This window comes from Opisthocomus hoazin, chromosome 4 (assembly GCF_030867145.1).
Source record: "Opisthocomus hoazin isolate bOpiHoa1 chromosome 4, bOpiHoa1.hap1, whole genome shotgun sequence".
NCBI lineage: Eukaryota > Metazoa > Chordata > Aves > Opisthocomiformes > Opisthocomidae > Opisthocomus > Opisthocomus hoazin.
Window position 1 is genome coordinate 80,222,056 of NC_134417.1, and position 24,250 is coordinate 80,246,305.

A 24,250-nucleotide genomic window follows, 5' to 3' on the forward strand; every position below is an offset into this window, starting at 1 on the left:
GTTGTTTTGACCAAAGTGCAGGACCCGGCACTTGGCCTTGTCAAAACTCATACAGTTGGCCTCCGCCCATCAATCCAGTCTGTCCAGATCCCTCTGCAGAGCCCTCCTACCCTCAAGCAGATTGACACTCCCACCGAACTTGGTGTTATCTGCAGACTTACTGAGGGACCACTCAATCCCCTCATCCAGATCACTGATAATGATGTTAAACAAGAACAGACCCAAAACTGAGCCCTGGGAGACACCACTCGTGACCGGCCACCAGCTGGATTTAATTCCATTCACCACCATTCTCTGGGCTTGGCCATTCAGCCAGTTCTTTATCCAGTGAAGAGTACACCCATCCAAACCACGGGCAGCTAGTTTCTCCAGGAGGATGCAGTGGGAAACAGTGTCAAAGGCCTTACTAAAATCCAGGTAGACAACATCCAAAGCCTTTCCCTCTTCCACTAGGCAGGTCACCTGGTCACAGAAGGAGATAAGGTTGGTCAAGCAGGACCTGCCTTTCATGAACCCATGCTGGCTAGGCCTGATTCCCTGGTTGTCCTTCACATGCCCCGTGAGTGCACTCAGGATGAACCACTCCATAATCTTGCCTGGCACCGAGGTCAGGCTGGCTGACAGGCCTGTAGCTCCCTGGATCCTTCTTCTGGCCCTTCTTGTGGATGGGTGTTACATTGGCAATCCTCCAGCCATCTGGGACCTCCCCTGTTAGCCAGGGCTGCTGATAGATGATGTAGAGTGCCTTGGCCAGCTCCTCCGCCAGTTACCTCAGCACTCTTGGGTGGATCCCATCCGGCCCCATAGACTTATAAGTGTCCAGGTGGCATAACAGGTTGTTAACTGCTTCCTCCTGGACTATGGGAGGTTTATTCTGCTCTCCTTCCCTATCCTTCAGCACTTGGGTGCTGACTATCCTGGGAATAACCAGTCTGACCATCAAAGACTGAGGCAAAGAAGGCATGGAGTACCTCAGCCTTTTCCTCATCCTTGTTGGGAATATTCTCCCCCACATCCAATAAGGGATGGAGATTCTCCTTGGCTCTCTTTTTGTTGCTGACGTATTTGTAAAAATATTTTTTGTTGTCCCTTACAACAGTGGCCAGTCTGAGTTCTAGCTGGGCTTTTGCCTTTTTAATTTCCTCTCTGCATGACCTAACAAGACCCTTGTACTCCTCTTGAGTCACCTGCCCTTTCTTCCATAATTGGTAGACCCTCCTTTTTTTCCTGAGTCCCAGCAAGATCTCCCTCTTCAGCCAGGCTGGTCATCTTCCCAGTTGGTTTGTCTTGCGGCACATGGGGACAGCCTGCTCTTGTGCCTTTAAGACTTCCTCCTTGAAGAATGCCCAGCCTGCCTGGACCCCTTTGCCCTTCAGCACTCTCTCCCAGGGGACCCTCTCCTGAACAGGCCAAAGTCTGCCCTCCGGAAGTCCATGGTGGTGGTTTTGCTGGGCTCCCCTCTTTACTTCACCATGAACCAAGAACTCTATCATTTCATGGTCGCTAAGCCCAAGACGGCCTCTGACCACCACATCTCCCACCAATCATTCGCTGTTAGTAAACAGTAGGTCTAACAAGGCACCTCCCCTGGTAGGCTCACTTACCAGCTGCATCAGGAATTTATCTTCCACACACTCCAGGAACCTCCTAGACTGTTTCCTCTCTGCTGTGTTGTATTTCCAGCAGATGTCCAGTAAGTTAAAGTCCCTCACGAGAACAAGGACTAGCGATTGCGAGACTTCTGCCAGACTCTTGTAGACAATTTCATCTACCTCTTCATCCTGGTTGGGTGGTCTATAACAGATTCCCAGCAGGATGTCTGCCTTGTTGGCTTTCCCTCTTATCTTCACCCATAAGCATTCAACCTTGTCATCACAATCATCGAGTTCTATACAATCGAAGCAGTCCCTAACACACAGAGTCACCCCACCACCTCTCTCTCCTCATCTGTCCCTTCTGAAGAGCTCATAGCCATCCATTGCAGCACTCCAGTCGTGAGAGTCATCCCACCACATTTCTGTGATGGCGACCAAATCATAGCTGTCCTGCTGTACAATGGCTTCCAGTTCCTCCTGTTTATTGCCCATGCTGCGTTCATTGGTGTAGATGCACTTGAGCTGGGCTATCGAACACACCCCCAACCCTGGCATGCCACGTCTGGGCTCATCTCTAGTGAGCCTGGTTATATCCCCTTCCCCCTTGGACCCTAGTTTAAAGCCTTCTCGATGAGCCCTGCCAGCTCGTGGGCAAGAATCCTTTTTCCGCTTTGAGACAGCTGGCCTCCATCTGTTGCCAGTGGGCCCGGTGCCATGTAAACCTCCCCATGATCAAAGAAACCATAATTCCACCGACGGCACCGGTTTCCGAGCCACCTGTTAATCAGGTGAGCTTTCCTGACCCTTTCAGTGTTCTTCCCTGCCACTGATGGGATTGAGGAAAACACCACCTGTGCCCCTGATAAATGCAGGAATTGCTATACCGGATCTTTCTCAATCTTTCCAAAACACTATCCATATCAACTGTCTATACGTGATTTTTCTGAGGAAGGTGACATGACTTCACAGCAGCAGCAAGTAATCTGTTCCCCCATATTAGATCTTAAATTCTAACAGTTACACTTGTGAAGCACAAACATAAATGCTCCCTTTAATGTTTTTGGGGATAATTATCATAACCCAAGGTACTCTGGATACTCCTGTACATGTTTGTTTTCTCTTTCTACTTCAATGTACTGAAGTTCTTGAACTCTACAAATTTCCTGTAACAGAAATGCTGCATTTTAATTTATTTTCCAGGGAAACCAAGGCTAGTTTTCATTTTTTGAGAACAGGCTTTTTGTTTAATTTTAATTGCTCTTCTATATTCCTCTTATTTTTCAGCAGTCTGAAACAGGATAACCAGTGTGAATACAGTATGTTAGCTGAAGATACATCTCTGATATCAATAGAATTATCTTTTTGTTTATTCTCTGCTCCATTCCTTATATAACAATGTTTTGACAGCTTAACAATTCACACCAAACAGAGGGTAACAGGATTCAAACAAAATCAATTAACACTTCAAATTTTTCCCATACTCCATCTGTTCTCGTAGTACAGGTACAAAAGCTGATATTGTGCAAAGACAAGACTCTAAAACTAAAGTTTATTTACTTCTATGCAGTAGGAAACAGTAGTTAGTCTGAACAATTCTGTAGTGGAAAAATTTGTGATTTGTTCGGTCATAAATACAAGTCTTGCTTGGGTCACTAAAGTAGCCAAGAACAAGCGGATCCCTGAAATTTCATTGAACTTCCATGACTTCTGTCTTGCTTTCGGGAACCTATGTATGGGTGACTATGTTACCTAGGAGACATAGTTGGTATCTTAAAATAGTTGAAGGAAATAGAAACCAGCTGATTATGCTGGCCACAGCTAAATCCAGAAGATTTATCTTTCTTCAACATATTAGTAAAAGTCAACCTGCTTTTTAAAGCATTTCTGGATTTTCCTCTACCAAATTTGAAACCTGATGTATCTGAATGATCAACACTAAAGGATTAATGGTAGGATTTCTTTCATTCCTCTCTTTCCAAATCCCATTAATTCAATAGGTATTGAAAAGATCAGAAATTGTTCTGTACATTTTATATAATGTGTTAATCTCAGAAATATCAGAAGCTTGAAGTTTTAAGAAATGCCTTTGGAAGCCAACATAATGTCCATAAAATGTCAGACAGTATTTTATTACTTCTATGTTGCAATCCATAAACAGTAGAGTTTTCTACGTGAACAAAAGAAAGTTTAGCTGCAAGGACAAAGAATGCTATTTTGTTTTTTTATTGTTAGTGTCATGACTGGTTGCTTGTGTCTATGTTTGTTTCTAAGATATTGATAACATTAAAACAAAATGATGTCTGCATTTGGATAGATTTTAATCCTTTGTTCTACTTCTTATCACCTGCATTCATTATATATCTGTCTGGTAAGAGATACAGGGCAACTTAAGCATTTGCAGAAACTCCTTAATTTTAAATTAATCTGTGTTTTAGTAGAGCAGAGTTTAGTTTCATGTGGTTAGACAGCTGTCTTCTCCTGGTATCTCCCTAAGGTTTAAGGATAAAAAGAGCCTGTGATGTGGCACAACTTAAGTCAATATACTTTTCACTGATTTTAATGAGCTGGATCTCCTTGGTTTTCTGGGTTCACATTTTCTAGAACTAGTTGAGAGAGCTGATGCAGTCTTCTCTGCTTCCCTTATCTTCCCTTGTCTTTTTCCTTCTCCTTTATCACAATCTGATTTATGTTCTCATAATAAGGCATCATGGTATTAATTTTTTTCCACTCGCTCTTTGAACTGTCCTTTGTTCAGAGAGTATATTGCTAGTTATGATAATACTGAAGTTTTATTTAAATCCATGTGTCTGGTGAGAAGAATTACTGAAGAACATACACCAGTGTGTATGATGAAGGGAATAGATGACAAGGCTGGGGACACAACTCCACTCTCCTGCACTTCACCATACCTCAGTGGCAGGGATTCAACCTCATAAGCAGAAGGAATTTCACAGAATTTCCGAAGAAAACAACAGGGCCTGGCAAGTATAGTACTTACCTAGTTTAAATGTGCATTTTGTTGAGGTATGTTAACATTGGATTTGAGCAAAAACATTTTTTGTTCAACACTATCATCAATTAGTGTGATGTGACACAATGAACACAATGGATTCAAAGAAGCATTATCTGGCTAACAAACCGAAATGGGATTTTCTCTTCTATATGGTTTATTCTGACATTTAAAGGGACACTAACTCCACCTAACTTTACCCACATAAAAGTACAGCATCTATTGGTCCATATCCCTCTATAGATAGACCTAATGGAAAAAAAAATCTCTACTACTATAGGCATCTGGCTTCAACAGGTGAAAGATTCTATAGAAGCGCATTACTCTTTGCATTGTCCTAAGGGAGCTTAGGAAACTATCTTAGACCTCATGATTAGAAACTTTAAAAGGTTGAAGTCAGGTGAATACTTCAGTTTAGATTAATCTTTATTACAGCATAATCTTCTGCCTATAAAGGTACAAGACTCTCCAATGGTAATATATTTATGTGACTCTGGTAGGTCAATTTTGGGGACAATGAAAGAAGTCACCTTTAAGAATGAGGAAGGGTTGCCGGTAACCTCCCAAAACTCTGTGGTTTTAAATTGATGGCTGCTGCTGCTGCTAGTTGCTCTTGCATGCTCCCATACAGCTCATGATTATTAATATCAGTACATTAGGACAGAACTAAAGAACTCTCCAATCTCTTTTGATTTCACTTATAACATTTCCAATCTAAAAACAAATAGTAAAGACATTTGATACTCTCATGTCAGGAATGTTTTTCAGGTTTTTCATCTTGCAATAACTTTCCTTTCTAAGTGTTTTTCAAAATATTATAAGCCAGAAAAACATGGCAGTCTAACATTTAAATTTTTCCTTAAAAAAAAGTAATCTGATTTTTTTATTCCCAGAAATTACGTTTCTTGGAAAGCTCTTTATTTTTTCTCTCTGGTTCAGAATAAAACTGATTCTGAAGCTGTAAATCTCTCTGTGGAGTGGAAATTTCAGTGCCCATATACTTCTAGGTTTGTCTGAACTATGCAAGCTTCTGACAGTATTTTGCCTCTGCCATTCTGGCAATTAAAAATATGTAGCTTTCAAAGAAGTGTAATTTACACTTTAATTCATATTTTTCTCTTATATAACCACAGTGAATCAGAAATATACTTTGTGAAATAAATGAAGCTACAGTCATTTAATGTTTTTATAGCTCATAGAAGAATCATGCAGAAATACTTCATTTTTTTTTTTTAAATGATATTCAGTGCTTTGAATGAGAGGTATTTTTTTTTCACATTTATTCATCTTGGTTTTGGCTGCCAGAAATGAGAAGGGACAGAAGATGCAATTAAACTCTACTGTTCCATGAAATGAAAAACAAAAAAAATCTGTACAGCTGTTTTCACAGACTGCTTCAGCTCCTTGAAAAAGTTATTTACACTCTTGTGTTCACAAATATATTAAATCCTCAGAATAACTATGTTGACTGCCTACTTTAATTCTTGTCATCAAAATTATTTCAAAGCTGCCCTGGTAGCATAAATGATTCTTCAAGGAATTTACATATTCCTCAGCATGAGGAAATCCATTTAGCAACACAGAACACAAGACGTCAACACTTCTCAATCACATGCTAATTAAACTGAACTACATGTTTGCAGAGTAAATGTGAACAACATGCATAAAGAACAGCAGCCTTCACTACCATTATTTTTCAGAGGGTGGCTACATTTTAGTTCTAGTCTCTGATTCAGTCCATGATAATTTTAAAGGGACACTTCTAAACAGTCACTATTATTTTATGGAAATCCATGAACCATATTCTGCTTTGAAAACATTTCTTCTCATAGCTCATCTTATTTTTCTTCACAAGCATTGTTTTACTTAAATGCAAGGAACTTTGTTGATAATAAGTGCCTATATAAGCATTCCACTTCTTTAACTCAAGTCACAATCTTCTGCTTGTTTTTGAAAAAGACCCTTTTAATTATCAGTTCTCTAATAGGCTCCTCTTTCATCCTTTCCGTGTCTCTAACTTCCTTTTCTGTAAAAGGTGTAATTCTACACTGTTTAAGAATCATTTATACCAATAAAGAGCCGATTTACTTGTTCCTCGGACCTAATCATGTTGGCATTAAAGTACCTGTTATCCTACTTTAACTATACAAATTCACAGAACTTCAACTTAGACTTAGTTTAAAGAAAGTTTAATTTGAGATCCTGTTGAGTTACAAGCTTTGCCTTGGCTTCAGATCTGTGAATAAAGACAACCCTTTGGTATGATTTCTTTATGGTCACACAGAATTTATTTATCTTTCTTTACACAGAATTTCTTTTTTTTTGTTTGTTTTTTGCTAAATGGGCAGCCAACTTCAACAGCTTGGCTTGTATTTATCCTTATGGAGAACAGCCAGGCCTTTGGCTTGCTGGAGTTTTGATTTATTTGCAGGCCTGCCCAGATCTACTCAGACATACCCATGGGTACTAGCCTTCAGGGGGAAAAAAAAAAAAAAAAAAAAGATTCAAAGCTTTTCATTTACAAATTGACATTATTTCCATAATCATATTGTTGCTGCCTCCTTTTTCATTTACTCTTGTCCCTTGTGAAGCTCTGGCCGTATGTTGAAAAAGTCCTCCACTGCCCAACAAGTAATCCATGCTGGTAAATGTTCACTGTATGTTAATTTACCTAGAGACAACATTACGCAATTTTCTCCACAAATAACTTAAAAAACCAAGCATAAATAGGGCAACAGTTTATAGTTAAAGTCCTCTACCGGGCTGTAGGAACCCTGGAAAATAGAAGGAAAAAAAGTGCAAACACTTCTCTCTTCTTTAAAGGCTATAAAGTACCGGTGCAGTTTAATTGTGTAAAGCAGCAGACTCTTGTACTCAACAAAAGCAATGAATAAAAAAGATGAACATTTATGCCTGACAGCCTATGTGTAGTAATTAATATGGAATATGAAAAGATACAGTAACTGCCAGAGTGAAAACATAAGGCCTGATTTTAGAAGATGAAAAGCATCCAGGTCATTAAACCTTCTGGAAATTGTCAGCAATTCTGAACCATAGGTGTTCAGATACACACGACTGAGAGAAAGAAGTCAGGATTTTAGCTCAGAGAACATATAACAGTGAATTACTGTCAAGCAAAAGCACACAATTTGGTGTTCTGCTGGGGTCAGTCCAGATCTGTTTCTACTCAGGCCTTTAGCAATGACCTGAGTAGACAGAAACTTGTGTTAAGCCCACAAGTGGCATGAAAGTGAGAGGGACTTTAACATACATTGGGAAAAAAGACTGGAATTCAAAACCTCAATAGCAGACTGGAGAAAAGTAGAACAAAATGGAATAAAGCCCAATGGAAAGTGCCCAGTTTAGGAATTATTGGCTGCACAGTGTAGCATGGAATGAAGAATCAAGGGTTGATTTACTTCTTCAGAAGAGGAGATGGAAGATTAAATCATGAGCTGAATATGAGACTCGTGGAAGAACGGTTCCAGTGTGAAGAAGAAAGAGAAGGAGAATTGTATTAAAAACTGTTGCAGGGGGGAAAATAATACCCTTTTCTTCAGCCCATGACAGAATGAAATGTACTTAAAATGAATCAAGAAATAGACATAGTAGGTGTCAGAAAAATATCAAAATGGTAGAAAGCCTGGAAAGCATCTGCAGAGAACTGTAGAGTCTCCAACACTGAAGTCTATAAAACTGGACTGAAGACACATTTTTGCATGGCACTGCAAGTGCTTCCTTATACAGGTCCAGATGCAGTAAAAAGGTCATATTTAACAATTCTTCTTTTGATTTCTTGTTGAACAGAGGTGTAAAAAGATTATTTCCTTTTCCCCTGAATAACAACAGCTAACAAAACCTTAAAATAGAGCAACACCTCCATATTAAGTTGTTTGAATTTTGGAGAATGCCTTGGTCTTCTGTTCTTTAATCAAATCTCTCTTAATCTAAGTGTATCAGACATTACCTCAAGGTTAAAATGTTGACACTGGTCCAAAAAACTAATTTCACAACGTTTGTATGCTTGGATGACCAGAGGTTTTTTTATCCCCATAAATGTAGCGTTGAATGAAGACAAACTCTTTAAATGCAATGTTGTGTAAGGTCTAAGTTTCTGCTGGATTCTATCGTGGTTATTTAAAACTTCATTCTGACTACAGAGAGGCTCAAAAACAGTTTTATAAAAGTTTTATAGACATTGGTTCTTACATTACTCTTTCTAGCACATTTAAATTTTGCTTTTAAGTAATAAGATGAGATTAATGCAGCTACACTGACTCCACTGAAATTACACCAAGGATAAAGTTGGCCCAGTGCTGTTTGAGCAGCCCCAGATGAAGTTTTCCTCAGCTACCAGGAGAACCAGGAGTGAAAGAGGGGGAAAGAACAGATGTTGACTCATTATTCTTTGGGGACTTGTTTGTTTTTCGTGACATCAAACAATTACGGAGAATTCAGCTGTTGTCAAGGCAGCTTTTTTTTAATTGAATATATAATTACATAGGAATGTTGCTTTGGAGTGGCACTGCTTTTTGAGAAAAGAATAAAAATCTACAGGATGGTAGGAGCACATTTAACAGGTAATGGTTTCTGTTAACACAACGCCTCCACGTGAATGAATAACGCAGTCTATTTTTAGAGAAATTCCAATTAGTTCAATTTTTCTTTTTTTGCATGAATAGAATTGTGACAGCAAGTCTTGGGACTTCTGCTAGCATAGAATCCTACATATGTGCTACTGACACATAAAAACTACCTTTGTGATCTTTCTACAATCAGCTTCTCTCCTGGACCTCTGCCAGATCTCTGTTAAGTGTTTGATGTTTCATCCACACCCTTGGGGAATACCTCTCATTCACATTATGGCTATTTTACATCACTGTAGCATTATAAAGGACCTTTAAAATATCACTCGTCATGATACTTTCCTATGTCTATATGGTGAAAAATGGCATTAGTGCGCATGAGAATTATATTTTAAACACTAGGGAGGAACCTTTCCCACACATTCATGGATAGGCCTGGGATGTGTCTACTCCACCACATGCAAAATGGAATAAGTTCCTTCACGCCTATGGAACAAATTGAGAAAGCTGTAGCAATCACACTATGCCCGCTCACTGGAAGCAGACAGGCCACCTCATTCACAATAACAATGATCAAATTAATGCTGTAAGAGATCACTTTTACACCACTGGTATCACTGCATAGGTTTCCGTGTAAAAATGCAACGTTCTTTTCCACAGGAAGGTGTGTAAAACAGTATTTTGTGGGCAGTCTTTTTTTTAAAAAAAAAAAAAAAAGAAAAAGAAAACAAAAGGAAAAACCAATTGCTTCAAGTCGGATTTAAGTTTACTGTTTCCTTTGGAGGCTGTCTGACACTAGTTAATCTTTTACTGCCTGATGCCAACTAACTGGCTTGAGGTTTTCCTCCTGCAGAGGATATCTACGTGAAGGATGAGAGTTTCATGAAGCTTGCATTAATGAAAGCGTTGTCAGAATTGACACATTTTTTTACCTACTGCTGTGCATAACAGGTCATGATAGAAGACTAAAGATTCTTGTTATTTTACTGTTCCTGGGAATATTTTAAGTCACTCCTCTAGTATAGCTATCTTTTTGCTTTCAGGGCTTTATAAACAATAAGAATTCTAAGATATTACTACCTAAACATTATTTTCAGCCAGTATGTTACTGATGAGACTCTTGAAAGTTCACTGGAGTCCGAAACAATGTTAAAAAATGTTAAAATTGAGGCTATCAAACACCATGATGGATAGAAAAAAGTATGATTTTTCCCACAGCTTTTCCTCTTTAATGTTGTGGTCCAGGGGACAGCAGAGATCTTTTCTCTAAGAGCATGGTGACTTTGTATGACATGAAGTTCTTAAAGCAAAACTGGGTATGAATGGCTTGAAATCACTCTCTGAAGGGGAAGCATATAGCTTCAAGAAACTAGATACCCAGGTCCCTCTCCGCAGAGCTGCACTCCAGCAGGTCCACCCCAAGCCTGTACTGGTGCATGAGGTTGTTCCCCCCCAGGTGCAGGACCCTGCATTTGCCTTTGTTGAACCTCATCAGGTTCCTCTCTGCCCAACTTTCCAGCCTATCCAGGTCACGCTGAATGGCAGCACAGCCTTCCGGTGTGTCTACCACACCTCCCAGTTTGGTGTCATCAGCAAACTTGCTGAGGGTACATTCTAACTCTTCATCCAGGTCGTTGATGAAGAAGTTAAACAAGACTGGGCCCAGTACTGACCCCTGGGGGACACCACTAGTTACCAGCCTCCAACTAGACTCAGCGCCGCCGATGACAGCCCTCTGAGTTCTGCCATTCAGCCAGTTCTCTATCCACTTCACCGACCACTCATCCAGCCCACACTTCCTGAGCTTCCCTAGGAGGATATCATGGGAGACTGTGTCGAAAGCCTTGCTGAAGTCAAGGTAATCACTATTCTGTGATTCTGTGATTCTGTGAAACCCTTACAGATATTTGCTTCCAATCATCTGATTAAATCATGTGGCATGATGAGAAATAGATCCTCTGAAAAAGAGTACTGTTACCTAATAAGAATCACAGAATCACAGAATCGTAGGGGTTGGAAGGGACCTCTGGGGATCATCTAGTCCAATCCCCCTGCCTAAGCAGGGTCACCTACAGCAGGCTGCACAGGACCTTGTCCAGGCGGGTGTTGAATATCTCCAGAGAAGGAGACTCCACAACCTCTCTGGGCAACCTGTTCCAGGGCTCTGTCACGCTCAGAGGGAAGAAGTTCTTCCTCATGTTCAGATGGAACTTCCTATGCTTCAGTTTGTGTCCGTTGCTCCTTGTCCTGTTGCTGGGCACCACTGAAAAGAGTCTGGCCCCATCCTCCTGACACCTACCCTTAAGATATTTATAGGCATTTATAAGGTCTCCTCGCAGCCTTCTTCAGGCTGAACAAGCCCAGCTCCCTCAGTCTCTCCTCGTAGGAGAGATGCTCCAGTCCCCTCACCATCCTCGTAGCCCTCCACTGGACTCTCTCCAGTAGCTCCTCTTCTTTCTTGAAGTGGGGAGCCCAGAATTGGACGCAGTACTCCAGATGGGGCCTCACTAGGGCTGAGTAGAGGGGGAAGGAGAACCTCCCTCGACCTGCTGGCCACTGTCCTCTTGATGCACCTCAGGATATCATTGGCCTTCCTGGCAACCAGGGCACACTGCTGGCTCATGGTCAACCTGTCATCCACCAGGACTCACAGAATCACACAGAATCACAGAATCACAGAATGTCAGGGGTTGGAAGGGACCTCTGTGGGTCATCTAGTCCAACCCTCCTGCCGAAACAGGGTCACCTACAGCAGGCTGCACAGGACCTTGTCCAGGCGGGTCTTGAATATCTCCAGAGAAGGAGACTCCACAACCTCCCTGGGCAGCCTGTTCCAGGGCTATGTCACCCTCACAGTGAAGAAGTTCTTCCTCATGTTCAGCTGGAACTTTCTATGCTTCAGTTTGTGCCCGTTGCCCCTTGTCCTGTCGCTGGGCACCACTGAAAAGAGTTTGGCCCCATCCTCCTGGCACCCATCCTTCAGATATTTATAAGCATTTGTAAGGTCCCCTCACAGCCTTCTCCAGGCTGAGGAGTTAACAGAGGGAGCAATTGACTTGTGCTTATCTTATCAGACAGACGAAAAGGGGGATAGCCCACCACTGCAAATCAAGTGATCTCTGGGACGCAACAGAGGCTGCGCAGCCAGAGGTTGCTTAAACATTTGGCCCCCTTGAGCACATACCAAGAAGCCCGCTTGTAATGACACGACATTCCATGCCAGAGCCAATTGACGCATAATAATTGACTTAGTCCCACCTTACCAAAAGATTTTAAAATGTATAAAAACTGGCACTTGAAAACTCACTTTGGGAGGAGGAGCCAAGCGAGAACTTTACCTGACGGATGGCTTGACAAGCCTGAACCTCTCTTTCCCCCCCCCCCAAGAAGGGACGCCTTTTTGGTAAGAGTTGCACCTCTGACTTTGTCAAACATATCCCTGGAAACACATTGTTAACTATAGTGCTAAACCATTACTTTGAGCTCAACTTTTGTAGACAGCATGTTTATCAACGGCAATCCCGAATCCGTGATACCTGTCACTTGAATAAACTACCTATTGTTTCAACTTTGCAAAACTGTTTCAGTGAAAGTCCTTGGAAGGGCTCTGACAGGCAAAGGTTGAATGTGAGAAGTGGCTACACACTTAACCCCTTAGACATAAACAGTTGAGCAAGTCTGGGACTAGGAGTAGATCCATCCGCACCTAGACTCTTCTCTGAGAGAGAGTTTAGAATGCAAGGGGATCTGCTCTGAACCTCATGACCCAATGGGAGGGCTCTCCTTTTGCCGCTTATCAGACTCCCTTACCCCTTTTAACACGACACTGTCGCACAGCAAATCCCGGTCCTTAACCACTTGCTGAATTTCAAAGCACACACAATGCACATGTCTTTTTAAAGCTTTAGTGTCTGGCATCTCGGCTGTTTAACACTGCACATTGAACACGCTATGAGCATTTTCTGGTTAGGGCTGAAATCAATGATCTTCTCTGGCCTAAATATATGCACAGATGCATTTGTATTTTCTTAATAGTTTTCTTGACTGAAAATACAACAGCTTTAAGTGAGAGATTAATGCTTGTGGACACAGGCAACTGCTGGCTGACCATATTGTTCTCACAATAGGTTGTAAAACAAATGATAAATATGTAAAATCATTTTGTCAGCTGCCAGTCATGTTACTTCAACCTCCGTGATGAACTGAACTTACAAATCTTTCATGCTCTGTGAAGAGATCAGAGTCTAAGCAAACATGCAGAAATCTGTTAAGCTTATGTCCATCTTTCATCAATGCCAATGTTTAACTAATGCCTCAACATAATGTCAGGAAAGAGCTCTGCCGGTATTGCGAGCTGATGTACTAATGAAATGCAAACTCAAAGTCCTCTTTCGTCTCATCAGTAAAGAACCTCTGGTATTCTTTTTTATCTGGAAAGTGACTATGACTGCTGTCAGAAGCATATGATGGCCAAGCTGACCAAGATTTATGTCATGCTTCCTTTACAGTCAATGTAATAATAACGCCCTACTACCTTGCCTAATGGATGATGGGCACAGTGAAAAAAGTGTATTTGTACTAAGTAACTCCTCATGTTTACCAGTTTCATTGTACATGAATTCTGCGTAAACTTTCAGTCTTCAGATGGGGTCCCCAGAAATCAAAACATCTGAAAAAGCTCAGGTTTTACTTCTATAGGCAGGTTGGGTTGGATGGAACAATTCAGCCAAATAAGTGTCAAGCCCAACATGTATCAAACCGTTCTGGAGGCTTGTATAAGTTCTACTAACTTTTGCATTTAGCAAAGCAAGAGCTCAACAATATTTCTCCCACACTACACTTCTCCTCTTTGTCTGTGCCTAGAAATTAAATGCACAAATATAACAAGGCTCTTTCAGTATCTCCAACTCAGTCAGTAATGAGAAATTTCACCAGAAAAGTTGCTCCTGGAAACTTCTTAGTCAGATTTGCAGATTCCAAAGAAGAGTTATCAAAAAATCTAAAGGCTCTTTTCATAAGGTCAGGCTTAAGCAATTTCTTGTATAAATTGCCACATTTGATTAGAAGAACAGCTACATACATGAATACCAGTTTGAATAATGTGATTTTCCACACACACCCAAGTAACAGACCTCTGTGAATCCTTTCAATATTTGAGTCCACAATCCAAGTAGGCAAAAAACATGCACGTACTTTGGTGTAACTGGCCCTGGAGAAGTTCATTAATTACTTTCAGCCTTAACTACCTTGCATACTTAGCAAACAAATAAACACGCTTTATTTGACTGGGGCTGAAGTCAGCTTACGACAACCTCTTCAGTTTTTTACCTGGTGCTTTTTTCCCCTTTTTCTCATCTTTTGGATTAAAATTCTTCTCTAGTTGGTGTGATCTTTAAGGAAGATGCCAGAGCCTACACTTCACTGCTGCAGAAGTTAAGCCCCAGGAAAACCTACAAAGTGTTGGATTCCAAGGGCATTAGTGTTAATGCTAAGGACTAAGTAAAGCAAGGAACATGCTGAGCCCAATGAAAACACCAATTACCTCCACCAATAATAAAAGTAAAACAGTCTGTGGGACTGAGTGGAGCATTGTTGAAATCATAATGACAGTGAAGGGAAGTGGAAAAAAACTCCTACCTTAAGATGGTTTACCTCTAAGTAAACAGTTTGCTCTTCTTTGCATTTCTTGGGTTTCTGCTGGCATCTACGTTGTAGTATAAAGCCAAATAGGTGACATTATAGCAAAGATTGCTTGTTGATTGGAAATGAACATTTGTCAGAAATTAGTATTAACAACAGTGCTAAAAGGCTCTTCGATCAGAGCTCAGGGACTACAGAAAATTCCTTAATTAGAGACTAAAAAATAAAAAGATGAATTAGTTTTCTCCATGATATGACACCAAAAATAATTTTGTACTTATTCAGTGCTGAATTCCACTTACAGTTAGTTGCTCATTGCATGTCCTGTACCCTAGTAATGCAAAACATGGTATTAGTTGTACCGCTGTGGATCAAAGAAATGTCCACAAGTCCCCTTCCTCTTTCTACTTCACAGACTTATTGAGACCGTACACCTTTCGTTATCAGATAACCCAATGGCTGCCTCAACTTCTGTTTTTAAAACTGCCTTTTTATTCCTTTTCACCTGTTAACCATCTACTTGAATACTGTTAGAGTATATCCTTTCAGTCAGGCTATGCCTTGAGCGTATGTTCCCTAGGCTTGCCCTGTACTTTTCTAGTGATTTGTTTCAGAGGACTGTTGCATTTACCTAGGACAGACAATAGTGGTCAGGACTTTCCATCTAATTTTTTTCCCACTTGTTGTTCTCCTTTCCTCTTTTAACCCATCCCAAATCTCTGCACCACATTCTTAGTATATATTATGTTATTTTATTCCTGCACTGCTCACCTTTCTTCCAATATAATACACTCCAGTAAATAATTGTCTGCAGATTACTCACCAGCAGCCATCACTCTTTCAAGAATCGACACTTCTATTTAAACCAACATCTGAAAACAAAAGCATAATAGAGTGAAAAAGAGATACGCATTAGGATCTGAAAACAAATACCATTTCTGGCATAAAGAGAATATGAGAGACATTACAGTGTGCTAGACAGCAAAGCAGTTAAATCTCTCTTCCATGTTGCTATTCAGAGAGAAAATGTACGACTTCATAGCAAATTCTTCCTTAAAAAAAAATGCTATTCTTATTGTTTATTAATTGCACTTCAGCAGAGTCTAGAGATCCAGACGAGCCCTTGTTCCCAAAGGAATAGGTACTACTCAAATACACAGTATAGGACAGCTCTATTCCAACAACAAGCTTGTAATATCGCAACATACATTTACCAGGGTGTTTTTGGCAAATACCCTAGACTACTGTGTGTCTTTTTTTAGCGTATCAGTGGTGAAACCTACGAGTAGTATACAAAGTTATGTTGTCATATACCTGAACGAGCATAAAGAATTAGGGTTTTTCTAATCACAATGCTCTCCACTAGTTTTCCTGCTACGTCTACTGCTCCTACTACGGAAAGGATCAATAAATGAAAATGAGCCTAGTACTGATCTCGACTGCATCTGTATTAAGTGGGAGGAGAGTTGTTTTTGTTTCCGAAGTCCCTAGATCATGCGACATGAACAGAACCTGGAGTTCAGTCTTTCGGGCATGTTTGACATAAAATGTTAGTATAGAAAATGCATCTTGTTTTTTCCTTTAATTACAATGTGTGAAGTTTAGTAGTATTGTTATGTAGAAATAACAGTTTTAAAGGCAGATGTGTGTTTAATAGCCTGAGTTTCTCCCCTTTGTATTACATGCTTCTGGATGTAGAATATGAACTTGACTGCCTTGAAATCATAGTTAGACCCCTGGGCTAGAACGTCCTTCAGGCAGAGAAATCTGCCTTTTGCAGAAGCCCTCAGCACCTTCCTCCAACTTATTTGATTTTAAACTAATGCTAAAAATCTAAAGAGAGCCCCCTTTTGGTTTAAACCCCGCTCAGGCCTATATTGTGTTTCTGTCATAGGAGTGATTCTGTGAGGGACTAATTAAAAGTCCAATGAATGTGTGAGGGTTAAACTCACAGGCTCTGCTCATTAACAGTCACTCACCTAAGAATATTTAGAGATTTCTTTTCTGTGATGGAAAAGAAAGGAATAAGACTAGACAATGCTTAAAAACTCAGATTTTATTACACAAACACACATTTCTGTTGTATTACTAGGCTTGCAGTAATGACAATATCTAATTTAACAAGAAGATTCCTTCCCCTGTGTTTCTTCTTGGAAAATAACAAAGGAAAACAAAAAAATCACTAATGAACACCCCTTCCCCCAAGAAATAAGGAAAATCAGAACCATTTTGTTAATTGTCTTTTTCCTGCTGTTTCCATGGCGATACTGGCTACTAGACTTCACTGCAGAGTGACAGTCCAACAATTCACACACTACACCCTTTCAGGCACAATGAATGGCTGTGAAAGAGGCAGAACAGGCACTATTCAGGAAACATGTGATATCTACTCAATGCACTACCTTTCATCCACATTTTCCAAATTGCAGTTAATTTAATTCTAAACAAATGGCTAAGGGGTACAAATGAGGATTAAAAGGAAAAGAACATCTTGAGCTCTAATGGGGACGGTTTGTGTGAAGAACAATATAGCACTTTCTTCTGATGCCAAGGCTGCCGAATTGAAAGATGCACTTTCCCTCTTCTTCTGAAGCCTTAATTTATACTTTATATCAATAGTGAAATAAACATGGCAGTTTGGTTTTTTTTTTACTAATTATGTAGATTTTGGCTCTCCATTTGGAAATATTTTTCCTACAAGGAGATATAATTTTGATTTTCTCAATGTGAGAAGAAACTTCCTGTATTTTTCAAGTAAGACAGCTTTCTTGACCAGGCCTCTCATTCCATCTGTCTCTGAAGTTATTGTTTTAAGTCCCATAGAAAAAGCCATGACAAATACTTTCAGGTCACCTTAAGAAACAACAACGGACCTTTTGAGAATGTCAGTGCCCGGAAGGAAATTATTATTCACATTAGATTTAATGATAGTGAGACCTTTTTTCATGTGATTCTTTTTATTTTGACATGTAAAGAGTATTATCTTTGCTTAAAACCAATCAATGCACATCTTGAATTTTGCCATATTCAGTTAAGCGTGAGGCAGGATGGTTAAAAAGCTTCCATATTTGGTAATTTATAGCATGACATCATAAGCACCAACAATGTGTCAGATCTGCTAATGATTTCACTTTCTGTGCCACATGCAGTTTATGTTGAGCATGCAGATGTAAAGGGAAATACTGCAGAACAGCAAAGTATCTTTAAAGCTAAACTGTTTTTCACTGATTTTTCCCGTTTCTATCTTAAAACTTGAAAATGATTAAAACCAACAATCTATGTAAAATACTTCCTACTCAGGAGAAATATTCTTCATTGCAGCCGTATTTTTGTCCCACTGATGTATGCAAAATGACCCTTCAGAAGTAATTACTATAAATATCCATTTTTACTATACTTATTCATTTTCCAGTTAAGAATGCTTCAGCTTTTAAGAATTTCTTCCACAGAGTTACTAGACTTGTCATTTTTTATCTGTGAGAAACAGCATTTGATACTGCTTTGTTGATAAACAAAAGGACAAAATAAGCTTGTGAACACTTTTCAAGTTTTGCCGATGATTGTGTTTTGACTTGCAAATATTTTCTATTATTAGGTTCAAGTGATCGTACTTACAGACTTGGTCACCTGTTATGTGCAAACAAAATTTTCAGATGGGAGCAACCACTCCTTGCCAAGGCCTCAGACAGAGCTGTAGTGTTTTGTGATGTACCTAATATGACAGCAATCTGTCCTATTTTAAGCATATGAAGAAAAGCCAAAGACTTTTAATGACTAGTTTTGAATGCAAAGTAGTGTTTTTAAAACCTAGCTACCAAATATATTTTTTCTTTTTTTTTGTAGCAGGATCAGACTTTAACAGCAGTATAGAATTTTAAAAATCCTGTTGAAATAAATTTTTGGTAATTTTTTGGTGATAAGCAGTGAAGCTATTAATTAAATTCTTCCTTTTCTTTCTATGAAGTGACAGAATATTACTTTAAAATGCACTTTCAGAGATCTAAACCCTTTTAAAAAATGTTAAGTCCTATAGTCCTGGACTGACACTAGTGAGGTAGATTGATTAACCACCCTTCAGAATAAATCAATGAACGGTATGTTGAAATTTTTCGGGTAGCGCTGCATTGCTGACTTTAAGACAGGATGAAAGTTTTTCACAAGTATCATTTTGCTTTGCAACTCCCCACCACTTTGTCTTTTAAGGTGTGATAGCATAGTTAGACACCTCCTATGATTTAGAAAGCTTTAATAAATTCAGTTAGAAACCCCCCTCACAAAGAGATATTACCTCTCTGTTTTACAGTCTGCACTGGTTTTGGTTTGTATTATGCAGTGTTCAAAATACAGGAGGGCAAGTGGAGTAAAGACAGAATTGCATGCTTGTCTGAATATAACAAGGGCAAATTTTGTATTGAAGAAGGTACTGGAACACTAGTACAGTCACATGCAAATATATGTTGTTCTCTACTCCAGAGAGCAACTTATTGGTATGTCTTTCAGGCTCATTTTAGAGCACGTAACCTGGATTTTACTATATGCATTGTTGAAAAGGGATGGAGATAAGCATGCACATAAGAGGTAACCAAGTCAGAGCCTGGAGGCGTAACACCTTCAGCCTAGTCTGGACATAAGTGTGCTCACAAGCTTGTGATAAACACATTCCTATGGAAGGCTAATGCTGATATAGTTAGACAGGGAAACAGATGTGTCTAGATTTCCCAGTTATTTCATAATCTACATCCGAACAGCTCACAGAAAGCACTTCCTCATGTCTACCCTTCCTTACCCATCATGTTTCTATCATGCCAGGGCTCTGCTTAGATATCTTCTCAGTGCAATCCCTTGAAAGTAGAATACTAATGATACTTTCTTCAGTTTCAGCTCGTTTATCCAAGAATATTCAAAACTTCAGAACAAAATTCAGTCAAAATGTTTGATACTCTTTCACTGCCACCAACAAAATTCTACTCACTGTCTATGAAATGCAGAAAAACTAGCCTCCTTCCCTTCAGAGCTGCGTTCAGTCTTGCTTAAGTGTTAGCCAGATCTTTAAAATTTAGGGGCTTTTGGTGAAAGGTTGGCTGGCTTTGTAGTGAAACCTGAAAGCAAGTAAGTATTATAAGGCTTTCGGTCTTCATTGCCAAAAAAAGAGTGTGCATTCGTGTATGATACACTTTGCAAAACTGGTTTTCTGATACTAGAGTTTCATCATACACATACAAGTCTTGTCTTTTCTCCTTTTTGATCTCTTCTGGAAATACCCAGGAAGGTAAAAATGGAAAAAAGAACATGATTCTGAATCTTAACAGACAATTTTGCAGCTAGTGTTTCTCCAGAACAGCATTTTAATTTTCATAGTGAAACAAAGAGAGGAAAAAAGCCCCAGCAAAAGTTGCAAATCAGGGAAGTAGCAAATCTACTAAAAACAGCATAGACAACTGAAGGCTGTAATTCTATCTACAAACCCTCTATGCTTTTGCTATATTTACATTAAAATCATTGAAACACATTTGCATGCCAATAAAACAGCGAACAGACAGAAATTTTCATGCCTCTAGCGAAGTGCTGTGTTCCAAATTTAGCTCCAAATTCTTAAGCAGATCAGGCCTCAGCAAGTTTTAATAGACAATTTTGTTGCCTGACCTTGGGCCTTGGTTTCTGTTTTTCATTTCCACCATGGCTTGTTTACTCTTGATAGAATGACAGACATGCCTTCCTCTACAGGTCACAGCTCTATCAGTGTACTGATCAGCCTGCCGGGAATATTATTACTGCAACCAACATATCCATTGGTGAGTTAACATACCATTCATGTGACAGTTATTGGGCCAGTTGCACAGCTGATGCAAATCGGTCTTGTGGAGCAACACCAATTTACAGCAGCTGAGAAGCTGATGTGTATCATCCACTAGCCAAAACAACTCCAGTCGTCCAGTCATTCCAGTATCTCTTTCCAAATGTATATTCCCACACAGAATCGAAGTCTGCTGTCAGGTCATCTGGACGTACAATTGTTTGTTGAATGTTCCCATTTCAGGAGTATCTTTTCTCTGTTTACAAAACCAGTAGTCTGAGTCATATTAAAATAAGGACTTCTGATTTATTTCTATACACAGAAGTATTTTGTACAGCAAAGATGACTCGTATGACCGAGGAATCATTTTATTTTTAGTCCTAATTTTAATAAGAAAGCAACAAGAAAGCAGTAGCCATAGAAAAATGGTGTTTATTTCTTCCCTCCTCCCCTTTTGTTTGGGTACACATATGTAGAGATGGGGATCTTTCACTATCAAGCCCTCTATCATTCTCAGATGGTTTTTTCTTGACTGACCTAAGCCTCATCCTGGTTCTAATATAAACCAGCTGAAAATCTACTCTGAAGAAAAAAATAGAAACAAGGCAGAAGATATTGTCACTAGACACATATTTGCTGCTTGTGAAGTAGATATATAACTCCCTGGGCCCACTTTAAAACCAAGGCCAAGATCTGACCTCAGTACTTTCCTCTCTGAGCAGATGCTCAGCTATGAATTCACTTGTCACTTAAGAAAGCAGCTCTTGATTTTTTTCTCTCTTTCCTCTGCCCTAATAATAAATGTTCCTTTAAAACAATTGCATCTCCATTTTCTATGTAAAGATTTTCCCCTATGTCACTGAGAGCATAACACTTCATGAGATGGATTGTATTTAAAGACCGAAGCCATCACTTTCCAATAATTTAAATTGTTTTTCCAGAAGATTGCAATCGATGCCTCTGCCATTTCTATGGGCAGTTTCTTAAATGCAATTATTCAGTTTCGGGGTAAGTATTCCTGTGTCCTCAGATTGAGACTGTAAGCCTGCTGTAAAATGTCAGAAAGAGATGGAGAGAGAAGCCGAACTGATGGGCTGCAGGGGACTTTCTGAATGTTGCTTGTGCTGTACAGAACCAGTGAGAAATGCATGCAGGCAGAAGTTCAGGGACCATGGTGGGGCTGTGGTTCTGCGTCTATGTAGATGCATGCTTTCACTCAGCTTTGTGAAGATGAAGCCAGCCTCATACATAGTGACCAAAATGCAGTAGGTTATCTATTCAGAAACCTTTGCATGAGTTCTCAGACTCTGAGTCACAATGAGGAATGACACAGCACTGGTAGATCTTATTCATCAACTTTTTACCCCCTACAGCTGTGTAAAACATTCACAGTGAAACAAGAAACCACCCATGACTCTTCTGTTTCACGTTTCCTTGTAAATTCAAAACTCAAGTGAAGCTCATAATGATCTGCTATTTTTTGTGAATCTGTTGAGAAAAAAATAGCCTGAGTTTCAAGGATCTGAAGTGTGGGAAATGTATGGCTTTTGAAATGATACCAAATACAGATGAATATTAGATCTAACTAATTCCGATTTTTCAGTTTGGCTTAGTTTGGAGTTTATTGCTTGGTACAGTACACAGACACTACATTAAAAAGCGTACTATCAGGAACTGCTGTAAAGGAATACATTAGCTCTTGTGCAATAGCTTCAGTAAAGAAAGGGAACGTTAACAGGAAACTAAAATGCAAAATCTTTAATATTGACTTATAAACTATTTGAAAAAAATCATCCAAAGTAGACATAGTGAGCAGACCTGATAGAGTAATGTAAGTACGTAACGGAAGTGAAAGGACATTGTCATGAAAAGAAATAAGAAGTTTTAGATAAGACTGAAATATTAAATACATTGATTTTAATAAACATGGACTGGTCTGGAGTCAGCAGCCAAGACAAGACTGAGCCAAAGTGGTTGGTTAGTAATACGAAAGATTTAATATTTATACTATAGACCCTCTCAGAAAACTTTCTAAGAAAGCACGAGCATTTTTCACAGCACTGGAGAATTAATTCATTATTTCTTGCAATATACAAAGAAGCTACTTCCAATGTGAACACACTGTGGTTGAAAAAATTTTAGGTTTAAGATGTAAGGATGCTGCTTATAAGACCTAGGGTCTAATCGTCCCGGTAAAACCATACGAGACTGAGTGCTACAATCAGATACCTCAGTATTGGAGACTATTTTTCTAAAGATAGGAATGATGCTAGTCTCATTTCTCAACCAATGCGGGATGTACCCTAGTCTTCAGAATAGGGACAACTTCTTACAATTGATTTTCAGGAAGGATGTTACTGTGGTCAGGAGGACTCATTTTGTCTAATTTTGAACAGCATTACATCTTGACTTGGCTTGTAAACCGACTTTCAGAATACAATGAGAAAGTCACAGTAGCTGTATCAAAAGCTAGGAGGTTGTAGCTTGCTTTGCTGATACAGAGGGGCTCCTTCTACATCCCCTAGACTGTCCAGACCGGCATTAATTGTCTGAACGGCTCTGCTTGGGATGGCATGTGCCGGTTTCATTGCAGCTGCTTGAAGGTGTGTGATGTGCATTAAAATCTCAAGGCTTCAATCACATAATACTTTATCAGCATCAATACAAAAAAAAGAGTAGTCACTTTGCAAGATTTGTTGTTCATGTGTTTGAAATTTTGGGACTCCCTGGCAATAAGCCAGATACTCAGATGAAGAAAGAGCAAGTTAGCAAGTGGAAGCCAAATGAATGTTTGAGCGAAGTGGAGCCGCTTTGGTACCTGGAGGTAAGTCCTGAAGAACCCCCACTGCTTTGGCCAAAGATTACCTGCAACTGGCTCGCTCTTCTTACTGTTTTCACAAACTGTTGAGACACTTAGGTTAAACAGTTCTTGTCACAGGACCAGTTCCACAAGGCAAGTATAGTTAAGACACCTTAGGAACAGGAGTTCTTGCAAATATTTCAGATTTAAAAAAATAGGCTCCTGTACCTTGGATTTTAGTGCTGGCCACATGTTGTCCAAGTGCGTGGTAAATTTGATTTCTTTTCCACTAAGCCATTCTACTACAACACATCTTTATCTTCCCCTCCATGTCACCGTGTGAATTCAGAAGTGAGCAGGGGATTCCGAGCAGCGGCTCCCGCCAGCGTCCTTGCGACACGTAGCCAGGCCCGCACTCCGCCTCGCTGTCCCCCCCAGCGGAACGCACAGCCCGGCCGCGCCGCCACACCCCGCCGGAGCAAGGGAGCCCACAGGCACGTCCCTTCGGTGGGCCTGCGAACACCACGCCCGGCCACGCTCCGCTCTTCCCTACGGCGCACGAACGAAACAGAGCGGCGGCGTCAGGGCGGCGAGCGGCAGCCGTTCCGCTCGCCCTCCGCGTCGGAAAACACGCGTGATGGCGGCGCCTCTCTCTCCCGGGGGGGCCGGGAGCGCCGCGGCCGCGCGGGACAGCTCAACAGCGACGCTGCGTGGGGACGGCCGGATCAGCCCCCCAGCCCAGCGAGCGCGGGGCCGAGCTCCGCCCGCCGCCGGAAACACCGGGCAGCAGGCGGGGTGTTGTCCGGGGCTGCGCCGGGATGGGGC

At 40.3% G+C, this 24,250-nt stretch overlaps 1 long non-coding RNA gene across 1 annotated transcript; it reads left to right on the forward strand.

The window, feature by feature from the left end:
* Positions 1–3,416: 3,416 nt before the first annotated feature.
* On the forward strand, positions 3,417–24,045 carry LOC142361063 (uncharacterized). Its single transcript, XR_012763597.1, has 3 exons — positions 3,417–3,544; positions 20,556–20,623; positions 23,775–24,045. It is a non-coding gene; the product is annotated as an uncharacterized LOC142361063 (long non-coding RNA).
* The last annotated feature ends 205 nt before the right edge of the window (positions 24,046–24,250 follow it).